The sequence below is a fragment of the Bos javanicus genome, chromosome 3, assembly GCF_032452875.1.
Source record: "Bos javanicus breed banteng chromosome 3, ARS-OSU_banteng_1.0, whole genome shotgun sequence".
In the NCBI taxonomy this organism is placed as follows: domain Eukaryota; kingdom Metazoa; phylum Chordata; class Mammalia; order Artiodactyla; family Bovidae; genus Bos; species Bos javanicus.
In genome coordinates, this window is record NC_083870.1 from 96,962,324 (window position 1) to 96,990,294 (window position 27,971).

The window sequence follows — 27,971 nt, forward strand, 5'->3', positions numbered from 1 at the left end:
TAAAAAGACAGAAATTTTGTCATTTGCAGCAACATGGATGAACTTGGTGGGCATTATGCTAAAGTGAAATAAGTCAAACAGAGAAAGATAAATGCTGTATAATATCACTTATATGTGGAATCTAAGAAACACACCCAACTAGTGAATATAACATAAAAGAAGCAGACTCAGAGAGAACAAATGAGTGTTTGCCATTGTGGAGAGGCACAGTATAGGGGAGCGGTAGTGGGAGGCAGAAACTCTTGAGTGTAAGATAGGCTCAAGGATGTATTGTACAACACAGGGAATGTAGCCAATATTTTATAATAATTATAAATTGAAAGTAACCTTTAAACTTTTTATAAAAAATAAGTGAGACCATCTTAACTTTCTTACTTCCAACTCTCTTTGAATTTCATCTATGGGAAACTGTCAAGCTATTTATCTTCCCTGACTCTGTTTTCATGGCAAGATACATTAAGTCATAATGTGTGTTTAAGCATATGGCTCAATTCCTGGTGCATGGTAGGTGCTCCACAAATGTTAGTTCTTTCTTCTTTCTTCCCCTCATATCTTCTCTTTTTGTGTATGTGTATCCATGTTAGTCCTGAAAACAAAGAAGTTGTGACTAGCAAGGTTGAAATTTATTTGTTCCAAGAGCAATTTTGCAGATGGTCTAAAGCAGAGGATTTGCAAAAGGGTATTTGTTTTTCATTATGATTTCTCACATTCTTTCCAGTTTACAAACCACATTTACACATATCATCTTAATTAACCCTCACAAAAAAAACTGTGTAATCTGAAGCTTATTATCGCATCCTTTAGGTGAGGAAACTGAAGCTTTCAGAGACTCAGTGACTTTCTAAGATTATATAGACAAAAAAGGGATTCCCTGGTGGTTTAGTGGTAGAGTTCGCCTGCAATGCGGGAGACTTGGGTTCGATCCCTGGGTTGGGAAGATCCCCTGGGGAAGGAAATGACAACCCTCTTCAGTATTCTTGTCTGGACAACTCCATGGGCAGAGGGGTCTGGCACGCTACAGTCCATAGGGTCGCAGAGAGTCTGACATGACTGAAGTGACTGAGCATACCCACATAGACAATCAGACTTGGCTCTTGGTCTTTATTATGCAATCTTTCATTTGTCTTTCTGTCTCACACTGAATCTTGAGCTTAAAATATTCTACCTAACTTTCCCATTTTCCTGGCTACAGGCCTGTTTTTAAGAACACAGGGTACTGTTGCAACTTCCTTTATCTTCCCTCTGCGATGCGTGAAATTGATGCTGTCTTTGACCTCCCTGTCTTTCCTGGTGGCTCAGATGGTAAAGTGTCTGCCTACAATGTGGGAGACCCGGGATTGATCCCTGGGTTGGGAAGATCCCCTGGAGAAGGAAATGGCAACCCACTCCAGTACTCTTGCCTGGAAAAATCCCTACCACAGAGAAGCATGGTAGGCTACAGTCCATGGGGTTGCAAAGAGTCGGACATGACTGAGCCACTTCAGTTTCCTTTCCTTTGTGGATTCAGAAGTCCAGAGAGTTGGCTGTTTTGGAAACAGAACTTGTAACCTATTCCTGTTGCTTTAATTCTGACCATCATCATTATGTGGACTATTGAAATAGACCTCCTTATACTTCTTGACTCCTTAATGTTGACAGAGTCATACCCTTGAGGACATTCTTAAACACTGCAAAGCTCAACTCTGCTCAGATCCTTCCTGTGCTGTGCTTAGTCGTTCAGTTGTGTCCAACTCTTTGCGGCTCCATGGACTGTAGCCCACCAGGCTCCTCTGTTCATGGGGATTCTTAAAACAAAATAAACATCATTTCCCCATATCCTACAAAATTGAGGTTTGAACAACTTGGTCTATGTCAAGGCTTCTCAGCTTCCATCATGTCTTAATAAGCATCTTACCTTTTAGTAATACTTGTCTTGCCTTAAGAACATTAAAGATGTTTTTCCTTCCTTCTAAAATTTCTTCTTCCTTCACCTTCCTTGGAGAACTCGGTGTCTTTCAAAACCTGGGTAGGATTAGATGACACTCAATTAAACCATCACGGAATTCCTCCCTATGCACTGCCATAGCACATCTTACACTATACAGTTGTTACCCATTTTTTAATGCCCGTATGCCTTCAGGGCAGGGGCATTTCCTTATCCACTCTGTATTCCTATTGCTATCTTTAGTACCTGACGGTTTTTCATCAGTAAGTATAATACCTGTAGATTTTCTGTAGATATTTGTGATTGAGTTAAATTCATTCTACTTTATTCATATTTTTCTGAGAGTTTTTGTTATGAATGGGTGTTGAATTTCGTCAGATAATTTTTCTTCAGCAATAGATATAATCATGTAACTTTTTTTCTTTAACTTATTAATATGGTGAATTACATTGATCAGCTTTTGAATATCGAGTCATCCTTGAATAAATTCCATTCGTTCTATCATATAACCAAATTGTTTTTACATATTGCTGAATTCTTTGCTAGTATTTTAAGGAGTTTTGCATCCATATTGATTAGGGTTATTGGTTTGTACTTTGTATTTTTGTATTGTCTTTGCTTTATTTTGATATCAGGTTAGAATATTACCTTTATAGAGTGAATTAAAAAGTGTTCCCTCATTTTCAGTTTTTTTTTAAGAGATTGTTTAAAATTGGTATTAATATTAAATTTTATTTAAGCATTTGGTAGAGTTCTCCAATAAAATCATATAGGCCAGGATGTTTTTTAAAGGAATTTTAAAATTATAAATTAAATTCCTTAATAGTTATAGGTGGAGAAATAAATAGAAACCCACTCCAGTATTCTTGCCTGGAGAATCCCATGGACAGAGGAGTCTGGTAGGCTACAGTCCATGGGGTGGCAAAGAGTCAGACATGACTGAGCAACTTCACTTTAATAGGGCTATTCAAGGTATCTGTTTCATACCATGTAAGTTGTAGTAATTTGTGTTTGTCAAACAATTGATCCATTTCAGCTAACTTTTCAAATTTATGTCTGTAGAGTTGTTCATAATATTTTCTATTTTCCATTTGATATATTTATTTCTTTGTCAATCTTGGGAAAGGTTGGTCAATATTATTGATCTTTTTGAAGAACCAGCTCTTTGTCTCATTAATTTTCTCTATCATTTTTTCTGTTTTAGTGTCATTTATTTATTCTTATTTACTTACTTTTTCTTGTTTTGATTTAAAATTTTGCTTATTTTCTAGCTCATGAGGTCAGAGCTTAAGTTATTGATCTGAAACTTTTCCCCTTTTCTAATGTGTGTATTTAGTGTTATAAAATTTCCTTTCAACATTGCTTTAGCTATGTCTCACAAATTTTGATAAGGTCTGCTTTCATTTCATTCAGTGAAATGTATTTTTTAAAAGTTTCTCTTGAGGTTTTCTTTTGGTCCTATAGATTATTTATAAATTTCTTATTTAGTTTTTAATTTATTTGGAGATTTTCCTGTTATCTTTCTATTTATGACTTCTAGTTTAGTTCCATTTTGGTCAAAGAAGAACACAGTATGATTCCAATTCTTTTCAATTTGATCAAGTTTGTTTTATAGGCCAGTAGACGGTCTATGTTTGTATATCTTTGTACACACTATATAATGGTATTTATTCTACTGTTATCTGATAGAGTGTTCTATAAAGGGCCATTTGGGGTTCTGTTGATTGCTGACATTACTAAATTCTGTGTTGATTTTCTATCGTTGTATTTTTGAAATATCCAACTGTAATTGTGGATACTTCTATTTCTCCTTCCAATTCTACTTTTTGTTCTATCCTATTTCTTCTTTCAGCTTTTGCTTTACTTATTGAAGATTTTTTAGTTGGTACATGAACATTTATATTTATATTACTCTGCCTCCTTGGTAGATTGACCCCTTAACATTGTATGATAATGTTCTCCATCTCTGATAATTTTCTTTGCCCTGAAATGTACTTTATCTGAAATTGATAGAGCTACTCCTGATTCCTTTAAATTACTATTTGCATTATATATATATATATATATTTTTTTTTTTTTCTTCAGCCTTCCCATATTGTTATATTTAGAATTTCTCATAGATATTGTATGGTTAGGTCATGTTTCCTAATCCACTCTGCCAGTCTCTGTCTCCACAAAAGTACTGACACCATACCAGTTTAGAGGAGGATGGACTACTCAGTGTGGCAGAGTTAGTAAGAGCCCATGCTCCTATCTTCCGCTGTCTCAACTGGAACCACTGTTGATAAGTGGGTAAGAGGCTCATTACTGCTAAGAAGTATTGAAAACATCAAGTCCTTACTGAGCCTTCTGTGATACTCCTCTTGAAGTGGAGTTAGAGTACCTTGCTAAACTTGGAGAAGATGGAAATCTGTCCACAATTTTTTCTGTAGTGTTTGGCTATAGTACAGCATTTACTTTCTAAAAGTTTTTTGAGTGGTTAGGCTGCCTTTTTCCTAGTCCTCTGTCTAGAGAGAAGAGATTTCTGTTGGATTTCTTCATTTGCATTTATTGTCCTTTCGAGGGTTTTGGCTTCTCTAGCACGTATTCTGGCATATATGAGGCGATAAGAAAATCCATGGCATCCACCCCCTTGTCATCCTCTGAGTCCTGTCAATCTTCTGCTTTCCCCACTTAAGAATGTTCTTAAATTTTTCTATGTATAATGTCAAGTATTATGAATTATATTTAGCAGGAGAATTAGAGAAACATATGAAAATCATCTTCCTAGAAGCAAAGGTTCAGGTTTTTTTTTTTTTTTAAGGCTTTTGAATGTTTGAAGAAGAGCAAGATTGAAAGTAAAGGGATCATTCACAAGATTCTGCATGGGAAAAAAAAGAAAGAAAAAAAGCTGAGTGACAAAGAAAAAAAAATATTCTGAAAAATGTGCCAAATAGTGCAAATGGGGTTGTGGAGATGCTCACAGGGACAAAAAATTATTTAAACACAAGATAGCTTATTACATTTAAAAATTAGACATAGCTCTGAGATTCCTAGCTACCAAAACAGAAGTAATATAATAACATTTCCCTTATGTATTTAACAGGGAAAAACAGATATGTTAAATGAGAAAGAAGTTTTCCCTAGCCCCACATTCGAGGAGGGATTATTATTGTGTATTCCTTGTAAAAGAGAACTGTTTAAATTCATGGTTGGATACCTTTAAACTAGTATTTTGCAAATATATTAGAATGTTTCTGATAGGTAAGCATTTCTTATACTAACTGTCTGTAGAAACTGAAGGCATAAGCCTACGTTTGGTCATGATACTTCTAATACGGATTAAACTAATAAAATTCAAGTATATTGTTTTTGGGTACTTATTTTGTAAGGAGTCAGAGGATTGGATAGCAAATTAGTTCCTCTTGTTTTCTTTTTCAAATACTGGATATCTTAGTTTTTTATCATGAGTATTTGGCAAGGTTGAATTGCCAGAAATTTTCAAGTTAGTCTCTTTGTTTAGTGCATGTAGTGAGTATAATCTGGTATGTTATCTCATGAATATCCATACATCATGTTTGATAAAGGAATTATTATAATACTGATATATTTAGAACATAATTTTCAGGTTAAATAAATGCTTTTCAAAAAAAAAAGTTTTTATCTATAGAGAATGTTATGGATGAAGTGTATTGGAAGAAAAATAACATAGAATACCTGCTATGAATGAGATATTGTTCTACACAGTCTATGTATATTACTTTTAACTTATAAAATAACTCTGTGAAGTAACTTTTATTATTCCCATTTTATAGATAGACTAGACTGACTGACCAGGAGATGTTAAATCCTTTGCTCAAGGACATATAGCTAGGTTGTGTCAGATTTGGGATTCTATATTCAATCCGTCTCCTTTTCTTCCCCTTATGTGAATCATATGTTTCAGCCAGTCTGCTTTATTGAAGGTGAAATGGAAAGAGAAAACAAATGTGAAATATTTGATAAGAAGGAAGTGAATGGAAGTGAGAACACAAATCAATGAGTTCAGCTTCTCAGAGGCAGTTTAAATGGAAATTATGACAAAGGAGTTTGCAAGAGCTGGTTCAATGGTAACTTAATCTTTCTGTGAATTTAATTTTTACAACCTGTATTTGGTTTAGCAAGAATCATCAGTTATTCGTAGTACTTATAGATTTAAGAGATGTCAGAAAGCGTTTGGGCATTTTCTGTCTAAGTGTATATTGCCAACATATGTATGTGTGTGTGTGCTCTGAAATTATTACTTTGATAAGGATTAGTTAAAATATAGATCCCTTGTAAGCTCAAAGGACATCTGGGTTGGTGCAGTCTCTTATTTGATCAGTAGGGACCTCATACTATGAGAGATTAAGTGACTTGACTAAGGTTTCGTAGTGACTAGCTGTAAAACTGCAACTAGAGCTCAATCTTTCTGAATCCCAGTCCAGTACTCCCTATTAAAACAATCTAACGACTTTCAGAATAAGTCTATTTGTCTCAAGAAAAGACTGCCTAATTTTACATGTTATTTAAAATGTCCAATTCCTTATTCTTATTAGCTTAATATTTTTCAGTGCTATAATTCAATCATTGTGCTTGAAATTATGGCCTTAGAAAATACGATTGAAAAGTACCAATAGCCTTACCTAGAAGGACCTTATACAGTAAAAAGTCCACTCAACTGTGAGCTCCTAGGAAAAAGGAACATATCTCAATTATTTTCTAATTTTCAGCACTTGGCTTAGGGCCCAGCTGAATTTTGGTTGAATGGGTGAATGAATGAAATTCAAAGAAGTCATAACACTATTCAGTATTAGAATTGAAAAAGACCTTTAAAAAATCATCTAGTCCAATACCTTAACTTAAAATATGAGAAAACAGAAAAAAGACAGTATATGGCTTAATGTTATACAAGCTAAAAATATAATGCAGTTATACATATTTTTACCATAAAAAAGTGTCCCCTTTCAGGCCATATTCAGATTTCATAATCTTGCACTGCACAATTTCAGGTGGTAGTGCTCATCTTATAGTTGATGTGAATGGTACTCTCATAGATGCGTAGCTGTACTTAGTAGCTCAGTACCTGAGAGAGGTGTTATTGCTTCTACTTTGCAGATAAGGGAACAAGCCTGAAGAGGAAGTGACTTATCCAAGATCAGATGAATTGTATATAGCAGAACCAGTATTAGATCCCTGTTTTTTATAATTCAATACTTTCTTTCTTAAAGCACTCCAGTCTGAGAAATGTCATTTAATCTCCCATGCTTTACCCTATCGGAGAAGGCAATGGCACCCCACTCCAGTATTCTTGCCTGGAAAATCCCATGGATGGAGGAGCCTGGTAGGCTGTAGCCCATGGGGTCGCTAAGAGTCGGACACGACTGAGCGACTTCACTTTCACTTTTCCCTTTCATGCCTTGGAGAAGGAAATGGCAACCCACTCCAATGTTCTTGCCTGGAGAATCCCAGGGACGGGGGAGCCTGGTGGGCTGCTGTCTATGGGGTCGCACAGAGTTGGACACGACTGAAGCGACTTAGCAGCAGCAGCAGCAGCAGCCTTACCCTACAACACATTCTAGACAACATTTAAAGCAGAAACCCACACACACTGTTTATAGATCTATTTCTGAATCTGTCTTCTTGGTTTTCAACCCTTTTCCCACTTTTCTATTTCTAGTTTTGCCTTTTCTCTATGGCTTATGCTATCTTTCCAACTACAACCTTGGCTTGCCTTCATCTTAGGTTTTCTTATACTTTTGGCTGTGTTCACAGTTCAGCCTCATTCTCTGTCACCTCCTACCTCAGTTTACTTTCACTCCAGCAAATGCCTTCACTGTCATGATGGGCTTTAGACATGATGTCATTTTACTTCTAATGTAGAACTTAACAGACTGTCCCTTGTATATGCTCCTACCTTTTCTGACTTTCCTCTTGAAGCCCTCCCTGAGAATCATCTTGCCACCTTGCACAGTTTCCTTCCCTGCATGCTGTCTTTGGGTGATTCATCTCTTCCCGTTACACAGGCGGGCACACCAACACCTACACACGCAGGTGAATCTGCTCCAATGATATATTTTAATTTCAGATTTAGTCAGAAGTAATTAAGCCTTTCTGTAATGAGGATGGGCACCAAGTTTGAAAAATTCATGTTGTTTCATACATCCCATGCGTGGTTTGTGTCATCCTCACTTGCAAAGTAAGAAGGAGCCCCTAGTGTAGTTAGATTAATTAATAGAAAGAGAATAAACTTAATGGAGCCAGAAAAGTGCAAAAAATGGTACTTTCCCCCCTATATCTCATTCAGATGGAATGGCCATCTTGGGATTGCGGCAGGGGATGGCAATTGCATTTTAATTACAGAACTGATGGTTTCGGTGCTACACCAGATGGAAGGGCCTTTTTAGAGAGTCCCACTCACCACCTCTGTCAATCTTTTTAAAATCTGATGCTGGTTAACAAAACCAGACAGGAGACAAAAGTGATGATGTTGTGTTCTGATCCCATGGATTTTATTCCCTGTTCTGTTGCTTAACTTGTGAGTTCAGTCAGATCTTGACTCCTGTGAAAAAGATGCTCCTTCAGGCACTTTAACAGATTAAAGGGAAAGGATGAGATTGGAGGACAGGAAAGATTCTTCTTCCTCTTCCTGTATCATCCTGGTGGTTACTTTACTACCTACAAAGCACTTTCATTTTCCATTATACCACTTAATCATGGAAATTCAGTAACAGAGGTATTATTATCCCCTTTTTAGTGAGATAAAATAATTGAGATAGGACACTTAGCTTTTACAGGTTTAACAATGCAAATCTAGCACTGTGAATCAGTGAATTACTAGTATTAAGGCAATAACAAAGTAAAAGATTTATTTGCTGTTAAACTATTCAAAAATATAGAGTTATGGATCTAGAAGCCTTCCAACACCTCATCTCATTTGATGGAAAAGAAAACTAATATTCAGATGGTGTAATGGAGGGCAGTGTAGGATATTTGAAAAAGCAAGGGCTTTGTAACTAGCACTGGAAAGGTTTTACTTCTGCATTTATGTCTTTGGACTCAGGGAACAAGTCCAAGCTTCACTTTACCCATTGTAAGATGCAAGACTGGACTGGTATAAACTGAAACCCCTCCAGCCTTAGATCCTGTCCATCCCAGAGCCCAGACTTCTCTACATGTAGGCTAGAAATCTTCTTTTTTTTTTTTTTTTAAATATACTTCTTGTGGGTGGTAGTGGCTCATTTGGGGGAATCCAAGTTCTTAAAAATGATTCTTAACAGCATAGACTGGAAAGATGAGTCCTGAATTGTAATTAATGGAGGCTAAATTTTTGAGGAATTTTTAGAATTTTGTCACACAGGAAAAAAATAGCTAGAATTTTCTGGGAAGCCACAATTTACCTAGAAATTATAATAATTCAAATGTGAATCTGGGACTGATGTGAAAATTTCATTCTAAGGCACACCATATTACTCTACCAAATGTCTTGCCAAACCCTGCAACAAGGTTCTGAAATAAAGAGATGAATCATTGGAAATCAGTTCTAGTGTCTTGTGCCTTCATCTTAACCATTTGACTGAGTGGTGTTTATCCCTCAAAATCTCCCCCTTTGACTTTTTCTCCTTCAGAGAAGAATCATTTGTTATCTTCTCACTATAATTAGATGATTTGAGGGGGATAAACATCAGACCTTCACAGCTGTCAAGGCCTTGATTTATAGGAAAATTATTTGTTCTAATTATACAGAATGATTCATAGCTTAGGCAAATGTGTGATTTATTACTAGACCACATCTTTTACAGGTAGGCTCCTTTCTCATTAGTTTTTAGTAAAGTACTTCCTAAGAATAGTAATATTATCTAGATCAAGCTACTGGATTCCTTTCATCCTTCTCCTGACAGCCTATAATAATACTGGCATGCATTCATTCGACAAAACGTCATTGAGCAATCTCTGTGAACAAAACACTGGGAATATAGAAATGATGGTCACTTTTGCTGATACAGAGGACATGGGAGAAGGACATGTTCTGCAGCATTTTAACATCCCTTATCTCAGGTGAGCCTCACAGCAGCCTTGCAAGACAGGTACTCTTATTATGAATGTTTTATAGATGAGAAGATAGGCTTAAAGACAGCAAGTGATCTACCCAAAGTCACTCACTTAATTACAGAACCTGTTGGAATAATCCATGATTTCTGGCAACCAGTGTCAGCCTGCATGCACTCACGTGTGTGTGTGTTCGGGTGTGTCTGTGGCAGTGGGATTGGGCATGGAATCAGGGCTGAGGATTATTTTTCCATGTGTAAAAGGATGGGAAAGGTATTAAATTTTCTGAAAATGGTTCCACAGCTAAGCTTCCCAACACAGAACCTTACACTCCACTTAAGGCACTGAAGTCTGATGTTTAAGTGTTCTTTGGGAGGGGTGCATATCTTAATCTATTACTTGTTATTCATTCTTTCAGTCTTTTGTTCTGTCATATAGTAAGCCTTACTAGAAATTTCCAGTGTCTGATCTTGAAGTGGTAGCTAGGTAGAATAAGAGTGAAAAGTGACGTTTGTGGGATGTGATAAAGGCATCAGTTGGGCATGGTGTGTCTCTCTGTGGAACCCACTGGCTATCTTCAATATTTCCATTTATTGACATACTAAACTGTCCATCACTGACTCGATGGACGTGAGTCTCAGTGAACTCCGGGAGTTGGTGATGGACAGGGAGGCCTGGCGTGCTGCGATTCATGGGGTCGCAAAGAGTCGTACATGACTGAGCGACTGAGCGACTGAACTGAACTGAACTGAAACTTTCTGTGTTCAAGCTTCTGAGAATCACACATAGGAAAATGATATTTTTCTATTTCTGGATTAGGTATCAACTCCAAGCCTCCTTTCTTTCTCCCTCCGCTGGTGTATACTTGTGTTATCTTACTAGACATTGAGTTCTTTGAAATCAGAAATGTATTCCTTCTCTGTTTCTTCACTGCCTGATACATAGTAAGCTTTCAATAAATGAAAGATCTGGGAATGACAGAATGCACTAATACATTGTTAAAGTTGCCTTCGCTTCTTTCTCTTAATACTTTCTATGTTCTAGCCCCAACTTAATTCCTTCTTGTTCTCCAGAGTCAAAGAAAGTGTACTCAGAATCTCTTCTTCAATCTAAAAAATATCAAAAAGTCTTCCTCTGTTATTTTTAAACCCTGCCAAAGGTCTCTCTATTCTCACCCTGTAACTTTCTGAGTGCTAAAGAAAGAATATAAAGAAGGAGTATATTAATGTGAACATAGTGTAACCTTGGATAAGTCACTTAGCTCCCTGAGACTCAGTTTCTTTCTCTGCAAAATAGTAACAATCTCTACTTCTTCGGTTGTCTTTGTAAGCAAATGAAAGCCTGTGTTGCCAACCTCTATTTAAAATTTACCCTAGGAAACAGCTCCTCCAGGAAGTTTTCTCTGACCCGGCCACTTTCTCATTTTTTCAGTTGCCTGGTTTCCCTCTGTTTGATACTTACATTTGTTCTCTGATTTAATTTGCCTTTCTCCTCTAATATACAGTGGGATTTTAGGCTGTCTCTTATTAATCTTTATGTTCAGTAATATTCATCCAACATATGTTTATTGAGCGCCTGTTATATGTCAGGCACTGTGCCAGATGTTGAGAGTTCAGCAAGCAGTAAGACCAAGGCAGTCTCTGCTCTGAGGAGTTATGGTATTTAGTTTACATTCAGCGCAGAACAGGACTAAGTATTTGTTGGATGAATTAATTAAAAATGAACTAATGCATAAATCAGTTAAATATTTAGTAACTGTAGAGAGCTATTTGGATGTTAGCTATATATACTCTAACTTCAGTTGGGATAAGGATTTGATTCAATGTTTAATATAACTTCCCAGAGTTTTCCTTAAATTGATGTGGCATTCTCCACGCTTGTGGTTTGTTTATCATCTGAGAATTAGGTTAGACAGAATCCTTTTCCTAATCAGTCACCATATCCTTTTCTAACTAATATCTTTATTTACTGATAACTTTTGACTTTTAGATGAGAGAAAGCCTCAGAAAGCAAGTGAGCAGGACAAACATCTTTTTTTATTTTAATCTTAGAAGTAAAGAAATTTTCTGTGATGATACAATAGTAATAAAGTTAGCTCCATGAACACCCAGCTACTGGATCTCTAATTTTTGTTTGAAAGTTAACATTTCAAATTCATGGTAAAAAATTAGGTTGGTCATATAATTTATATTTCAAACCTGAAATTTTTAATGAAGGAGTACTACTGATAATTATGCTAGGATAACTCTATGCATAAACTGAGACTGTCCTTGGTAAGCCAGGATATATATGTTCTCCATTTAATAGCATAGTGTCAAACATGGGCTAAGGATTTGAACCCATGGGCCAAAGTGGGTTCAGTACTGACTCTGAAATTTAATGTTAGTATAACCTTGGACAAGTTGCTTGAACTCTCTACACTTGTTTATCTATCTATAAAATAAAGTTGCTGAATATATCTTCTGTGTATATGGCATTTTGAGATACATGTAAAGCTGCCTAACAGAACCTGACATATAGTATATACTCAAACAAAATGTTTCCTTTCTTGTAGTAGCAGCTCTGACATTAACTCAATGTATGATCTTGGAAAGTGTCTCCCATTTTCTTATCAGTGAAATGGCGGGGTTGAAATACTTGATCTCTCTATACTCTAGTCATTTTTCCCATTTCAAGTAACCTCGTTGCCATAAACCTCCTCATTATCTTGGGAGTCTTGATATCTATAGAATATGTCTCAGATACACATGAAACAAAAAACAGCCCCCAAATCCTCCAGCAGACTACCATACCTTTAAGTTCAGAAATTACGATTGTCACATTAGGGGGCCCTTCTCAGCTGTCAGTCACATTCTGTGCTCCTCTCAGAGCTAATATAGTCAAAGATGATAACTCTTGAATATACAACCTTGTTGTATCACACAAAATGGGATATCCAAGAGTGACACAAAGTGGTCTCTAATACCTTGAATCCAAGCTTTAAGCTATTTGTTGAATGAAGAGCTTGTCAGAGCTGATCCATTACCCTCTGAGAATTCTCTTTTCTGTATTAAATAACCCAGATTCTTTAAACTGATCCTTCTAAGGATGTGCTGAGGGTGTGTTACTTGGTCACTGATGGTTCCCTTTGTTGGAATCTAGTCAACTGACCTCCATTTCAATTGAAGTGCAGTTATTCTCTTACCAATCTGTCACAAAATCTTATTGATTTTATGTCCTTAAATTTGTTGAAATTGTCCCTCTTCCCTGTTTCCTCTGCTCCACAATTCTGTTTAGTTAAAATAAGCAGTTATTAACATTTATTAAATGCTACTACTGGGCAGTGAAGACACAAAGATGGAAAAGACAGTCCTAGCCTTCAAGGAGCTGTTTCTTAATGTTAGAGCTTGAAATAGCATTGGCATTCATCTAACTGCCTAATTATATAAACAAGGAATTTGAGACTCAGAAAGGGAAAGTGACTGGTATTAAATCACACAGGTTAATAGACTGCAGAGCTAAGTCTAGGATCCAGATTTTTTGACCCTCCACTTAAGAATCATTTCCTCTTTACCACTGTAAACTTGAAAATGTTAATACCCAGCCCCTTCACTGTATCACTCTGTGGTATCATTAATATCATAGTTAACATTTTATGTGGTACTTTAGGGTTTACAGTTTCATACCAGTCATCTAATTTAATCCTTATAATACCCCTACAAGAATTTATTATTATTAATCATGCTAACTGAATCTCAGAGAGGTTAGGTAACTTGTCTTGGTGTAAGTCCTAAAGCTTAAGACTCCAAATCCATTATTTTTTGGTATACCATACTTTTTGTTGGCACAAATAGGTAGTATACTATGACTGACAAGTGCTGGGGAACAGAGATGTTTAAGCCATGAATCCTACTTTTGGAGATTATAATCTACACAGATCATCCACTGAAATTAGTAGCCATGCTAGGAGCTGTGTAAGGGCTTCCTAGAACTGTGATAGCATCTGAAGATTGCTGTAGATAACCCCCTAATTTTAAAAACTGCAACAATAAAAGCTCTAAGTTACTTATTTTTAATAAAGCAACAAATGAAATTTTTACCAAATTAATCTAAGGTTACTTGGGGAAAATTGGAAGGTAAAATTATCCCATGTTAACATTGGATTTTATTATATATATAACAAACGTTCACAGCCATTGTGGCCCAATACAGAGAAGTGACTTCTCCAAGGCCTTACAGCAGGAAGTTGACAGGAAAAAAAAAGGTTAAAAATAAATTATAGGAATCATTTAGAATGAAATAACTGACTAAAATGCCTTAAAATTCAACTCAAGACCCTGGAGGAGCTTCATACAGAGAGTAAAATGTGCCTCATTAAGCAATAGCTTTGAAAGAGCCTCTTGAACCTCTCTAAATGAGAGAGACCTTGCAGTTGCTCAAGCATGCAGTGACTAGTTGTCTAAAATCCTAATCAGATGCAGGTTTGAAGACAGAAGAGAAGACTTGGTGAGGGCTCTGCTGAAATTCTATTTTTAGGTCTGATGTTGAGGGAGTTCCTCTGCAAGCCAAAGGGAGGAATCCTTAGGCTGAGTTTCACAGGCATTCATCTCTTCCTGGTGCTCAGTGAATCGAGTTCCTAACTAAAGACTTGAAAGATGAGGGTGAATAAAAAGGATGAACTGTTTATTTAAAAGAAAAGCAGGACTTCAGTCTTTGTATCTTTAATTGATTGATGTGTGTTGGAAGAATGGTTTATATACATATATGCAACATGTGTACACCCGTGGTGAATGCATGTTGATGTATGGCAAAACCAATACAATATTGTAAAGTAAAAAAATAATAATAATAATAAATAAAAAAATAAAAAATAAAGATTCTATTCCCACATAGGCCATTACAAAGTACAGAGTAGAGTTCCTTGTGCTATACAGCAGGTTTACATTAGTTATCTATTTTGTACGTAGTAGTGTGTATTGGAGAAGGCAATAGTACCCCACTCCAGTACTCTTGCCTGGAAAATCCCATGGATGGAAGACCCTGGAAGGCTGCAGTCCATGGGGTTGCTGAGGGTCGGACACGACTGAGCAACTTCACTTTCACTTTTCACTTTCATGCATTGGAGAAGGAAATGGCAACCCACTCCAGTGTTCTTGCCTGGAGAATCCCAGGGATGGGGGAGCCTGGTGGGCTGCCGTCTATGGGGTCGCACAGAGTCAGACACGACTGAAGCGACTTAGCAGCAGCAGTAGCAGCAGCAGCAGCAGTGTGTATATGTCAGTCACTTTGCTGTACACCTGACCAAGGCATGTGTGCGTGCCATATCACTTGAGTCATGTCCAACTCTGTGCAACCCTATGGACTGTAGCCTGCCAGGCTCCTCTGTCCTTGGGATTCTTCAGGCAAGAATACTGGAGTGGGTTGCAATGCTCTCCTCCAGCCTGAAACCAATACAACACTGTAAATCAGCTGTAGTCCAAGATTTTTTTTTTTTTTTTTAATCATCTGAATGTCAACCAGTAGGCTCAGGTTGTCAATTGGTGATATATTTATAAACAAGTCAAAGTCCCTGTCCTCATTATCTTGGGATATAAAAGAAAAGAAACATAAAGAAAAGAAAGAAAGCTATAAAGAAAAGAAACAAAGTAAGGAATAGAGAATTCTGGTTGAGTGTGGGGAAGGGGAACTGTTTTGACTCAGATGGAATCTGAAGGCTTCCATGAGGAGGTAGAATAAGGGCAGCATCTTGACTAATGGAGAAGAATGACTGGTGGGAAGATGTGAGCACAGACTATGTACAGAGAGTATTTGTGGTTGTTCAGTCACTCAGTCATGTCCAGCTCTTTGCGATTCCATGGACTGCAGCACACTAGGCCTCCCTGTCCTTCACCATTGCCTGGAGTTTGCTCAGACTCATGTTCATTGAGTCAGTGATGCCATCCAAGCATGTCATCGTATGTTGTCCCCTTCTCCTCTGTCTTCAGTCTTTCCCAGCATCAGGGTCTTTTCCAATGAGTCAGTTCTTCGCATCAGGTTGCCAAAGGATTGGAGTTTCAGTTTTAGCATCAGTCTTTCCAATGAATATTCAGGACTAATTTCCTTTAGGATGGACTGGTTGGATCTCCTTACAGTCCAAGGGACTCTCAAGAGTCTTCTCCCCATGTATATTACCATACGTGAAATAGATCTCCAGTCCAGGTTTGATGCATGAGTCAGGGTGCTCAGGGCCGGTGAACTGGGAGGACCCTGAGGGATGGGATGGGGAGGGAAGATGGAGGGGTGTTCAGGGTGGGGGACCCATGTACACCCATGGCTGACTCATGTCAATGTATGGCAAAAACCACTACAATATTGTAAAGTAATTAGCCTCCAATTAAAATAAATGTTAAAAAAAAAAAAGAATCTTCTCCAACACCACAGTTCAAAAGCATCAGTTCTTCAGTGCTCAGCTTTCTTTATGGTCCAACTCTCACATTCATACATGACTATTTGAAAAACCATAGCTTTGACTAGGAACCTTTGCTGGGAAAGTAATGTCTCTGCTTTTTAATATGCTGTCTAGGTTGGTCATTAACTTTTCTTCCAAAGAGCAAGGGTTTTTTAATTTCATGGCTGTAGTCACCATCTGCAGTGACTTTTGGAGCCCAAGAAAATAAAGTCTGTCAGTCTTTCTATTGTTACCCCATCTATTTGCCATAAAGTGATGGGACCAGATGCCATGATCTTAGTTTTTTGAATGTTGAATTTTAAGTCAGCTTTTTCACTCTCCTCTTTCACTTTTATCAAGGGACTCTTTAGTTCCTCTTCACTTTCTGTCATAAGGGTGGTGTCATCTGCATTTCTGAGGTTATTGATATTTCTCCCTGCAATCTTGATTCCAGCTTGTGCTTCATCCTGTGTGGCATTTCGCATGATGTATACTGCATAGAAGTTAAATAAGCAGGGTGACAGTATACAGCCTTGACGTACTCCTTTCCCAATTTGGAACCAGACCATTGTTCCATGTACAATTCTAAGTGTTGTTCTTTACCTGCATACAGATTTCTCAAGAGACCAATAAGGTGGCCTGGGATTCCCATCTCTTTTAAGAATTTTCCACAGTTTGTTGTGATCCACACAGTCAGAGGCTTTAGTGTAGTCAAAGAAGCAGAAGTAGATGTTTTTCTGGGATTGTCTTGCTTTTCCTATGATCCAGCGGATGTTGGCAATTTGATTTCTGGTTTCTCTGGCTTTTCTAAATCCAGCTTGTATATCTGGAAGTTCTTAGTTCATGTACTGTTGAAGCCTGGCTTGGAGAATTTTGAGCATTACTTTACTAGTGTGTGAGATGAGTGCAATTGTGCAGTAGTTTGAGCATTCTTTGGCATTGACTTTCTTTGGGATTGGAATGAAAACTAACCTTTTCCAGTCCTGTTGCCAGTGCTGAGTTTTCCAAATTTGCTGGCATATTGAGTGCAGCACCTTAATAACATCATCTTTTAGGCCTGTGAGATATGAATTTGACCTGTTAAAAAAAGTCAATGTGGTTGAATACAGTGAGCAGGGGAGAGTGGTAAGGCCTGAGATGTAAGAACCTGGCAGATAAGAGTGTAAGAACCAGGCCAGATGATAATAGAGGATATCTAGGTGACAGTATGGAATATAAATTTTTCTCTTAGAGCAGTAGGAAGCTAGACATGACCTGATTTATAATGCAAAGCAAATGGGGCAAGAGAGGCATAGGAAGGCCAATTTGGAGACCATTTCTGCTTTCTGTGAGAGAGAAAAGAGCAACTAGAGAAGCAAAGGAGATGGTAAGAAGTCGCTCAATTTGAGTTATATGAAAAGAATGAAGTTAAAGGGAATCTAGAGGGAGTGCTAGAATTAAGACTGTAATAACTATGATCAGACAAAATAATATTTCTGGTGATATGTCTTTTACAAAGCACTTTTTTAAAGTGGCATCTCATTTTAACCTGTTAGATGTTTTGCCTCAGTTTTATAGATGAAGTAATCCAGGGTTAGAGACATTACATGATTTTCTTGAAGTCAATCAAGCCTGGCAGAAGCTAAATGAGACACCGATCCACCCGTCTCTAAATTGTGTGCTCTTATCTCTGTATGTCAAGACATCAGATAGATGTATGTATGCATACATATATGCATATGCATTAGAAAGAGAGAAAGGATAGTGGTTCAACACAAAGCTTTGACAAAAGGCTGCCTGTATTTGTAACCACTTTTTAGCTGGGTGATCTAGGAAAATATACTTAACATCTTATTAAAACTGAAGAAATAAAGTTACCAACTCTGATGGGCTGATTCTGCCAGGAAATACCTTATTTCAGTACCTGCCACAGAGAAGGCATTCAACTGATATTAGCCAAGAAGATTATGCACATTTCCTATAGCAAGATGGTAAATTCATACATATTCAGATGTGTCATACTATTCAGCAAGTTACTTTGACTTTGATAATATCAGGTACATAGAACAACTACAGAGAGTCCATTGTATAGTTGAGCACCTTAGAAGACCCAGACCATCGTTAATGACTGGGTCCATGATATACTGACTCCTAGAACTCTCATCTCCCACCCCAACATCCAGCATGTATTGTAACAGTTCAGTTCAGTTCAGTCACTCAGTCGTGTCTGACTCTTTGTGACCCCATGGACTGCAGCACGCTAGGCTTCCGTGTCCATCACCAACTGCCAGAGCCTATTCAAACTCATGTCCATCGTGTTGGTGATGACAGCCAACCATCTCATCCTCTATCGTCCCCTTCTTCTCCTGCCTAAGTCTTTCCCAACATCAGGGTCTTTTCCAGTGAGTTGGTTCTTCACATCAGGTGGCCAAAGGATTGGAGCTTCAGCATCAGTCCTTCCAATGAATATTCAAGACTGATTTCCTTTACGATTGACTGGTTGGAACTCCTTGCAGTCCAAGGAACTCTCAAGCATCTTTTCCAACACCACAGTTCAAAAGCATCAATTCTTCAGCACTCAGCTTTCTTCATAGTCCATCTCTCACGTCTATACAAGACTACTGGAAAAACCATAGCTTTGACTAGACGGACCTTTGTTGGTAAAGTAATGTCTCTGCTTTTTAATATGCTGTCTAGGTTGATCCTAGTTTTTCTTCAAAGGATCAAGTGTCTTTTAATTTAATGACTTCAGTCACCATCTGCAGTGATTTTGGAGCCCCCTCCCCCCCAAAAAAGCCTCTCATTGTTTCCATTGTTTCCCCATCTATTTGCCATGAAGTGATGAGCCCAGATGCCATGATCTTAGTTTTCTGAATGTTGAGCTTTAAGCCAACTTTTTCACTTTCCTCTTTTGCTTTCAAGAGGCTCTTTAGTTCTTCTTTGCTTTCTGCCATAAGGGTGATATCATCTGCATATCTGAGGTTATTGCTATTTCTCCTGGCAGTCTTCATTCCAGCTTGTGCTTCACCCAGCCTGGAATTTCACATGATGTACTCTGTATATAAGTTACATAAGCAAGGTGACAATATACAGCTTTGACATACTCCTTTCCCAATCTGGAACCAGTCTATTGTTCCATGTCCAGTTCTAACTGTTCCTTGTTAACCTGCATACAGACTTCTCAGGATGCAGGTAAGGTGCTCTAGTATTCCCATCTCTTGAAGAATTTTCCACAGTTTGTTGTGATCCACACAGTCAAAGGTTTTAGCATAGTCAATAAAGCAAAAGTAGATGTTTTTCTGGAACACTTCAAGATGGCGGAGGAATAGGACATGGAGACCACTTTCTCTGCCACAAATTCATCAAAAGATCATTAGGTTACTGAGCAACTTCCACAAAACAACTTCTGAACGTTGATGGAGGACACTGCGTATCCAGAAAGGCAACCCATTCTCTTTGAAAGTAGGTAGGACAAAGTATAAATGTTATACATTGCCTTATTAAGTAGTTGATCACTTGAATTCATTTGAAGAGGAAGTATAGGCAATTAGTTTTGTGGTATAATTTGAGGGACACAAGAAAACCCCCAAATCCAAACCCAAATCATCTCAATGTTAAGCTTCCACCATGGAGTAATAGAATCTCAGGGTTGGAAAAGATACAGGAAATCATGGGGTATATTCACAAAGCCCTTTCCACCAAATGGGTAGAGTCTCCTTTGCAATGCCCAGCCTCTGTCTGGTTGTCTCCAATTAGAGGGAAATTCTGACTTCGCAGGCAGCCTGTTCCACATTTGGCTGCTGTTATGGTGAAAAGGTACTTCCCAGTACTGACTTGGAATCAGTCTCCCTCCACCTCAGATATACAGCAAACTTTGGGAACTCTAATAAGAGCTGGGCAATGAAACAGGATCTCCAGGAGTTCTTGTTTGTTTCCATTTGTCATCCAAGCACTTTCATGATTCTCTCCTTTTTCTCAAATTATGCAGTATCATTGTCTGGCTGGGTGAGTTTCTTTTGTCACTGGTTTCTGTAGTCTTTTCTTTAAAATACCATCTCCTGAATTTCTCATTACCAGGGTTGGAAGAAACTTCCACATTAGGATTTAGTTTGTTCTTATATGATTCTTCTATGTTGGCTGCTTTGAATGGTGGTACTGAATAAAATAGATTATCTTTATGATCACAATAAGTTTTAGAAAGTCTATGGGCTGATAATTTCTAATTTAGAAAACCTTGAAAGGAACCAAAGTGGGAGGCAGGAACCTTGGGTTCTGGTGTAACTCTGCCTTCCATTCATTATTTAACCTTGAGTAAGTCTGTCTCCTATAGGCCTCAATTCTTTTATCTTTAAAATACCTGTGACTGAATTTAGTATTCATTATCCCCTCTTGGAGTCTATGCACAGGTTTGAAGAATATTTGAAAATATCCATGCAGCCTCATTAATTAAGTGTTCTTTATCTGATTGGGCACACTTGAGGAGGCTGTAACTTTTTTCATTGTTTCATTTATGGCCGAATTCTGATATAAGAGAAAATGAGAAATTTTAGTGGCAACATATCATTAACTTTCTTGCCCTTAAAGCATGTGAAAATTCCATTTTATTTATTTTATTGTTTTTCTTGCTATTAGCTAAAGTTGATTGAAGGTGATGAGGTGGGGTCGAGTAAAGAGGGCTAAGGCTCCCATTTAGAAAAATTTATGGAAAGATGTCCTTGGCAGTTGCCATATCATACCGTAACTTGATAGTTAGTTACCTATAGTAATTCTGCTGCTTTTGAAAGAATCATCATAAAGGATATATTAGTGGATAATATTTTCCAACTCCTCATTGAAATTTAGCAGGTTTTTTTTTTTTTTCTCATTGTTAATGACTTAGGAGGGGGTATACAGTTATTTAAAAATCACATCTCAAAGAATGTGTCAATTAATGGTGACACTGTATGAATAAGACGGAGAAGGCAATGGCAACCCACTCCAGTACTCTTGCCTGGAAAATCCCATGGATGGAGGGGCCTGGTGGGCTGCAGTCCATGGGATTGCTAGGAGTCGGACACGACTGAGCGACTTCACTTTCACTTTTCACTTTCATGCATTGGAGAAGGAAATGGCAACCCACACCAGTGTTCTTGCCTAGAGAATCCCAGGGACGGGGGAGCCTGGTGGGCTGCCATCTATGGGGTTGCACAGAGTCAGACACGACTGAATCGACTTAGCAGCAGAAGCAGCAGCAGCAGTATGAATAAGAACCCTTAAGAAACAATCCTGTTTGGTGGCCTTAGCTGCCTCATCCATCTATGTAGGATCATTCATTTCTCTTTGATTCATAAACATTTATTAAGCACTCCTGCTTGCCAGGCTCCATGCTTGATTTTGAGGGTACAAGACAAAAATGGAAGAGTTAATTCATCTTAAACTGTTTTTTTCTGATATGTGTCCCTGCATGAGCATCTGCTATGTGCCTAACTGTATCAGTGGCAGTACACAGCACAGTACCTGACACAGAAGCAGCACTTAGCTAACACTTAGGATAGGGAATGAATTCATGAGTGATAGTTCCTTTAGGGGATCCTTATCTTGTTAGTTCTGAAACTAATCCTTACTACACAGCAGAGAGCCCACAATCAGAGGAAAACATCTTTTATATGAGCAGTGCTAAGATAGAGTCATATGCATGAAGAGATTACAATTAATTCTACCATGAAGATATGAGGAAGAAGAAAGAACATGAGAAAATATAGAATACGGTAAAAGCACATGCTCTGTGCTCAAAGATTACCAAAGGCTCATATAATCAAGGTAAAAGTGGGGTGTAATGGGTAACAGATGGGAAGATAGCAGGAAATATCTCAGAAATACAAGTTGTGCAGAGTTTCAAATGCCATAATAAGTAGTAGGCCTTGACCCAGTAAGTGATGAAAACATATCAAAGAGTTTTAAGCAGAAGAATGATATGTCTTTGTTTGTATTTTACAGTTTACCCTGGCATTGGTGTGAAGGATGGATTGGAATAGGGTAAGATTGGAGGCAGAAACATCATTTAGTCCAGATGAAAGGTAGACTAGAACAATATCATAGGAATGGAAGAAATGGAGTCTACCTTACGTTGGAAGCCTAATCAAACAAAAGATTTGGGCTAAAGAGAAATTAAACATGTTTTTAGGGAGAGATGAGAGAGCCAGTGGAGGGCATACGATTGAAAATGTATGAGGGAGAGGGTATAACAGATGGAGGGTGTCCTAGGAGAGGCTGGAAGGATTGGAATCTAGGACCTAAGATAAAAGGTTAGTATTGGGCAAAAGGAGAAAAGAAAAAGAAGAGCATGATAAAAAAAAATGTTCTTATTACAATAAAAGACTGTCCGTGGGTCTCGATATATTTTGTACTCAGTTATTCAGCCACACCTCTAAGTTGTTTCAAAGACAGTGTCCAGGTTAACCAATGGATGATACCATTTCTTTTTCATTCACTCAACAATAGTCTTTGAACACCAATTGTATGCCAGTCCCTAAGCTGGACCATGAGGGTATAGAAGTGAATCAGACCCAATCTCTAGTTACTAGAAGCTCCTAGTCTATAAAGAAAGATTGCTGTATAAATAAGTTAATGTACTAAAACGTTACAAGTGTTTTAAGAAAAGTTAGAAGTAATTACTCCTACCTAGGTTGGGAAGTAGGGTGAACAAAAAAGCACATAAAAGGTAGATGTTACTGTTGTTTAGTTGCTAAGTCATGTCCAACTCTTTTGCAACCCTATGAACTGTAGTCCATCAGGCTCCTCTGTCCATGGAATTTCCCAGGCAAGAATAATGGAGTGGTTGCCATTTTCTTCTCCAGGGTATCTTCCTGACCCAAAGGTCAAACCTGCCTTTTCTGTATTGGCAGGCAGACTTTTTACCACTGAGCTACCTACGTAGACCAAAGGCACTAGAGCTGAATTTTGAAAGTGCGACTGCCTTAATTTTTATCAGTTTAAGATACTCCTCATAACTCTCTGTACCCTCATGATGTACATGTCCTGGATAATTCCCTTTCCTTGAGTGTAGAGAGAATCTGTGAATTTGATTAGAAAGCACTCTCCATGATTATGTTAGGTTATATGGCAAAATGGATTTTGCAAATGTCATTGAAGTCCCAAGTCAGTTGACCTTATAATAGGAAGATTATCTGAATGGGCCTGACCAAATTACATGAGCATTTTAAACTTAGGTATAGAGGTCAGATGACTCAGTGGGTAACACCACAATATTCTAAAGTAATTATCCTCCAATTAAAATAAATTAATTTTTAAAAATGTGCCTGCAATTCAGGAGGCATAGGAGACACAGATTCAGTCCCTGGGACAGGAAGGTCCTTTGAAGGAGGAAATGACAACCCGCTCTAGTATTTTTGCCTGAAAAATTTCATGGACAGAGGAAGCTAGCAGGCAACAGTCCACGGTGTCTCAAAAGTCAGACACAACTCAGCAAGTAAGCACACATGCACCCAGAGGTCAGAGGTGGAAAATGTCAGCAATTGTAAGTACCACAAGGATTTAACATCAGTCAGTTCAGTTGAGTTGCTCAGTCGTGTCTGACTCAGTGACCCCATGGACTGCAGCATGCCAGACTTCCCTGTCCATCACCAACACCTGGAGCTTGCTCAAACTCATGTCCATCGAGTTGGTGATGCCATCCAACCATCTGATCCTCTGTCATCCCCTTCTCCTCCTGCCTTCAATCTTTTTCAGAATTAGGGTCTTTCCCAATGAGTTAATTCTTCTCATCAGGTGGACAATGTATTGGAGCTTTAGCTTCAGCATCAGTCCTTCCAATGAAAATTCAGGGTTGATTTCCTTTAGGATTGACTGTTTTGATCTCCTTGCAGTCCAAAGGACTCTCAGGAGTCTTCTCCAACACCACAGTTCAAAAGCATCAATTCTTTGGTGCTCAGCCTTCTTTACGGTCCAACTCTCATATCAATACATGACTACTGGAAAAACCATAGCTTTGACTAGACAGATCTTTGTCTTTATTTAATGTGTCTGCTTTTTGATATGATATCTAGGTTGGTCCTAGCTTTTCTTCCAAGGAGCAAGAGTCTTTTAATTTCATGGCTGCAGTCTCCATCTGCAGTGATTTTGGAGCCCAAGAAAATAAAGTCTCTCACTCTTTCCATTGTTTCTCCATCTATTTGCCATGAAGTGATGGGACTAGATGCCTTGATCTTAGTTTTTTTGAATGTTGAATTTTAAGCCAGTTTTTTCACTCTCCTTTTTCACTTTGATCAATAGGCTTTTTAGTTCCTCTTCACTTTCTGCCATAAGGGTGGTGTTATCTGCATATCTGAGGTTATTGATATTTCTCCCTGCAATCTTGATTCCAACTTGCACTTCATTCCGTCTGGCATTTCACATGATGTACTCTCCATACAAGTTAAATAAGTAAACTGACAATATACAGCCTTGGCGAACTCCTTTCACAATTTGGAATCAGTTAGTTGTCCCATGTCCTGTTCTAACTGTTGTTTCTTGACCTGCATACAGATTTCTCAGGAGTCAGGTAAGGTGGTCTGTTTTTCCTGTCTCTTAAGAATTTTCCACAGTTTGTTGTGATCCACAGAGTCAAAGGCTTTGGTGTTTTCAATGAAGCAGAAGTAGATTGATTTGAAAATGGAGGGATCCATGTGGCAAGAAATGTCGATGACTTTTAGGAGAGCAGCTCCCAAATGACAACCAGCAAGAAAACAGGTATCTCAGTTCTACAACCGGAAGGAACTGAATTTTGCCAATAACAAGAATGAGCTTGAGAGCAGATTTTCCCCAACGTCTCCAACCCAGCTTGGAGAGAACAGAGAATCCAGCCATGCCATGCCATGCTTTGGATATACAAAACTGTGAGCTCATAAATGAGTATTGTTTTAAGCTGCTAAGTTTGTGGTAATTTGTTACACAGCAGTGGGTGACTAATACAGATGGCTTTGCAACTGAGTCTATCTTAGTGAGACTCCGAGCTTTGTTTTTCTATGGAGTAAACTTGGAATTGGGTAGATTTACTGAAAGATTTATTCTTTCCTTGCAAGTCATTTTTGTTTTATAAATAACCTTTTCCTAAAAAGGACTGAGCCAAATATTTCTACTTTATTGTGGCCTCCAAATTAAGCTGTTCCTTAATGATAGTTAAACAATTAATTTGAAGATGTTTACTTTTCCTCTTATTGCTTTTTTGTAGACTCCCTGGACTATATGTTAAATGAATAACTGAATGATCCCATGAAACATTTCTGAAAAATCTGAAAGAATAATGATTATTTTTTTCCAGCTATGTGCAGAACTACAACCACTATGTAAAACTTTGTATAAAGTCAGTCTATAACTTTGACTGGTATTACCTCTTCTGTTCTGCTTCCTACACTGGAGTCAATACTTTGGCCAACCATTAAATTTTAGTGTTCCTCGGGGTTCTGTACTGGACCCTCTGTTCTTCTCACTTTATCTCGTTCCCTGAGTGTTCTTATCAAATGTCATGTCTTTAAAGGCCTAAACTGATGATTTTTCAAAATTCTATCTCTAGCTTGAGATCAGAGGCTGGGTGGAACCAGGATTTAAATAAAGATCTTAGATTTTTCCAACTTAGTCTCTTTTTCCTTAATTATTCCCTCCAGAGAGTCTTATATTGAGAAGGGGTTTCTAGCCAAGAAAAAAGGAAGCATTTTCTTATTTCAAACATTTTAAGTTTGAAACCAAATGTATTACTGGAAGATGGTTTCTCCAGTTAAAGGTTTCATATGTGTGGGTCTAGCTGGCAGCCAGGTGAGGTGACCAATCTGCTTGGAGTAGATTCCATAGTGTTGCCTATAATCTGTGTTCCAAAATTATTCTGAGGTGCTCCTTAGGCTCTGAAATAAAATTTAGATTTGGACACTTGAGAAAGGAGTGCAAAAAAATCCAAAATGGATAGTTTGACAACAGATGTTACTGGAGTGGTGAATAATGAGGCAGACACTGTCTATAGGAATTTGAAAAGTGTAAATAACAGAGAGTGGCTGGCCCTCTAGGAATGAATGGCTTTTTTCAGAAAAAGCCAGAAATTGTATTAAATGTAGGTTGATTTATCAAGGAATACCACCGTATAACCTGCTGTGCCTATATCTGTAGGTCTATGTCAGTAACTCCTTCTAAAGATTGTGGTTACTTTCCAAAAAAATTGCTGGGTGGATCCCACACCAGTATCAGTCTCCTCTCCACCAGAAAGCACCTATAGTGTCCAAACACTTTCTATAGTGTCACATCACACCTTTTCCAGAAGGTGTGGGCACTTCCTGCCCTATGCTCAGCTCTTGAGGGAATGCTTGCACCTACTCAGAGATGGTGAGGCATGGTCCAGTTTCTACTGGTGAAGTGAAGTGAAGTCACTCAGTCATGTCCGACTCTTTGTGACCCCGTGGACTGTAGCCTACTGGGCTCCGCTGTCCATGGGATTTTTCAGGCAAGAGTACTGGAGTGGGTTGCCATTTCCTTCTCCAGGGGATCTTCCTGACCCAGGGATTGAACCCAGGTCTCCCGCATTGCAGGCAAACACTTTACCGTCTGAGCCACCAGGAAGCCTGAAGTATTCCACATTTTAAATACCTCATACTAATAAAATAATTCTCTCCATCTTATATGATCTAATTTTATCTCAAATATCACTGCTACTCCTCTGCTATATCAAAATCCCTTCCTAAGTTATAAATATTTTCCATGAAAAATCCCCTCATGTAACACAGTATTTCAGAGAATGGGCTTTGAAGTCAGGCAGGACTAGGTTTAAATTCTGCCTCAGCCATTTAGATATATAACTTTAGGTATCGTTTTTAAAATGGATATAGTACCTATTGTCAGGTCTAAAGTAAGTATTAATTTACATTGTATATGTGTAAATTTTAATACAATAACATACCTATTGAAGGAACTCAAGAGATTCCAATTTTTAATTATTTTATAAATATTATTTTTCATTTTAACAATTTTTATTATAAATATTGATCAAGCATATATATCCTCACTTCAAATACCCTAGACTGATCTTACATATTATTCCTATCTCTTGACTGTTAACCATATTTTTAAATTACCTTAAATTTACTTAATTTTAACTCCCCATGTGTCTTATCATCCTTCCATCTTACAAGTTCCAACCAAAATCCATCTTAAACAGCATGCATTTTAATTCTCCTACCTCAGTCTTAAATATGTTCTATTTCCAATCCCTGTTTCAGTTTAAATAACCTTCATCTTAAATACCATTTGTAGAGGACATCTGCTGTTTTAGTTTGCTAGCGTTCTTTCCTCCCTTCTCATCATGGTATCTTCTTACCTTTGAAGATAGTTCTTTGTTTATGCCTTGTGATTCTGATGAGGTCTTAAGTTGTGATTTCCCATCCTTCCCTTCACAGAGACTGAAATTTGACCCTGGCCTATTACACGTCCTCATCCCCTTGGCCACAGTGATAAGTTCGGAGTGTGCAAGGGACGCATGGTGGAGGGGTTGGTAGGTACTTTCTGTTCTAAAGCTGGGAGGGAGAAGTCCCTCTTTCTCTTTGAAGTATATGCCATAAAGGATAGAACCCTGGAGCTGTTGGCAGTTCTATGTCCTTT

At 38.0% G+C, this 27,971-nt stretch overlaps 1 protein-coding gene and 1 long non-coding RNA gene across 7 annotated transcripts in view; one reads left to right on the forward strand and one right to left on the reverse strand.

The window, feature by feature from the left end:
* The window catches only part of LOC133244620 (BEN domain-containing protein 5), a 1,484,041-nt gene that overhangs the window by 456,774 nt on the left and 999,296 nt on the right, over nt 1-27,971 (forward strand). The window lies entirely within an intron of this gene.
* Nucleotides 81-27,910, reverse strand: LOC133244616 (uncharacterized). The gene is made up of 3 exons (XR_009735454.1): nt 27,691-27,910; nt 1,895-2,001; nt 81-586 (listed from the first exon to the last, which is right to left on the reverse strand). It is a non-coding gene; the product is annotated as an uncharacterized LOC133244616 (long non-coding RNA).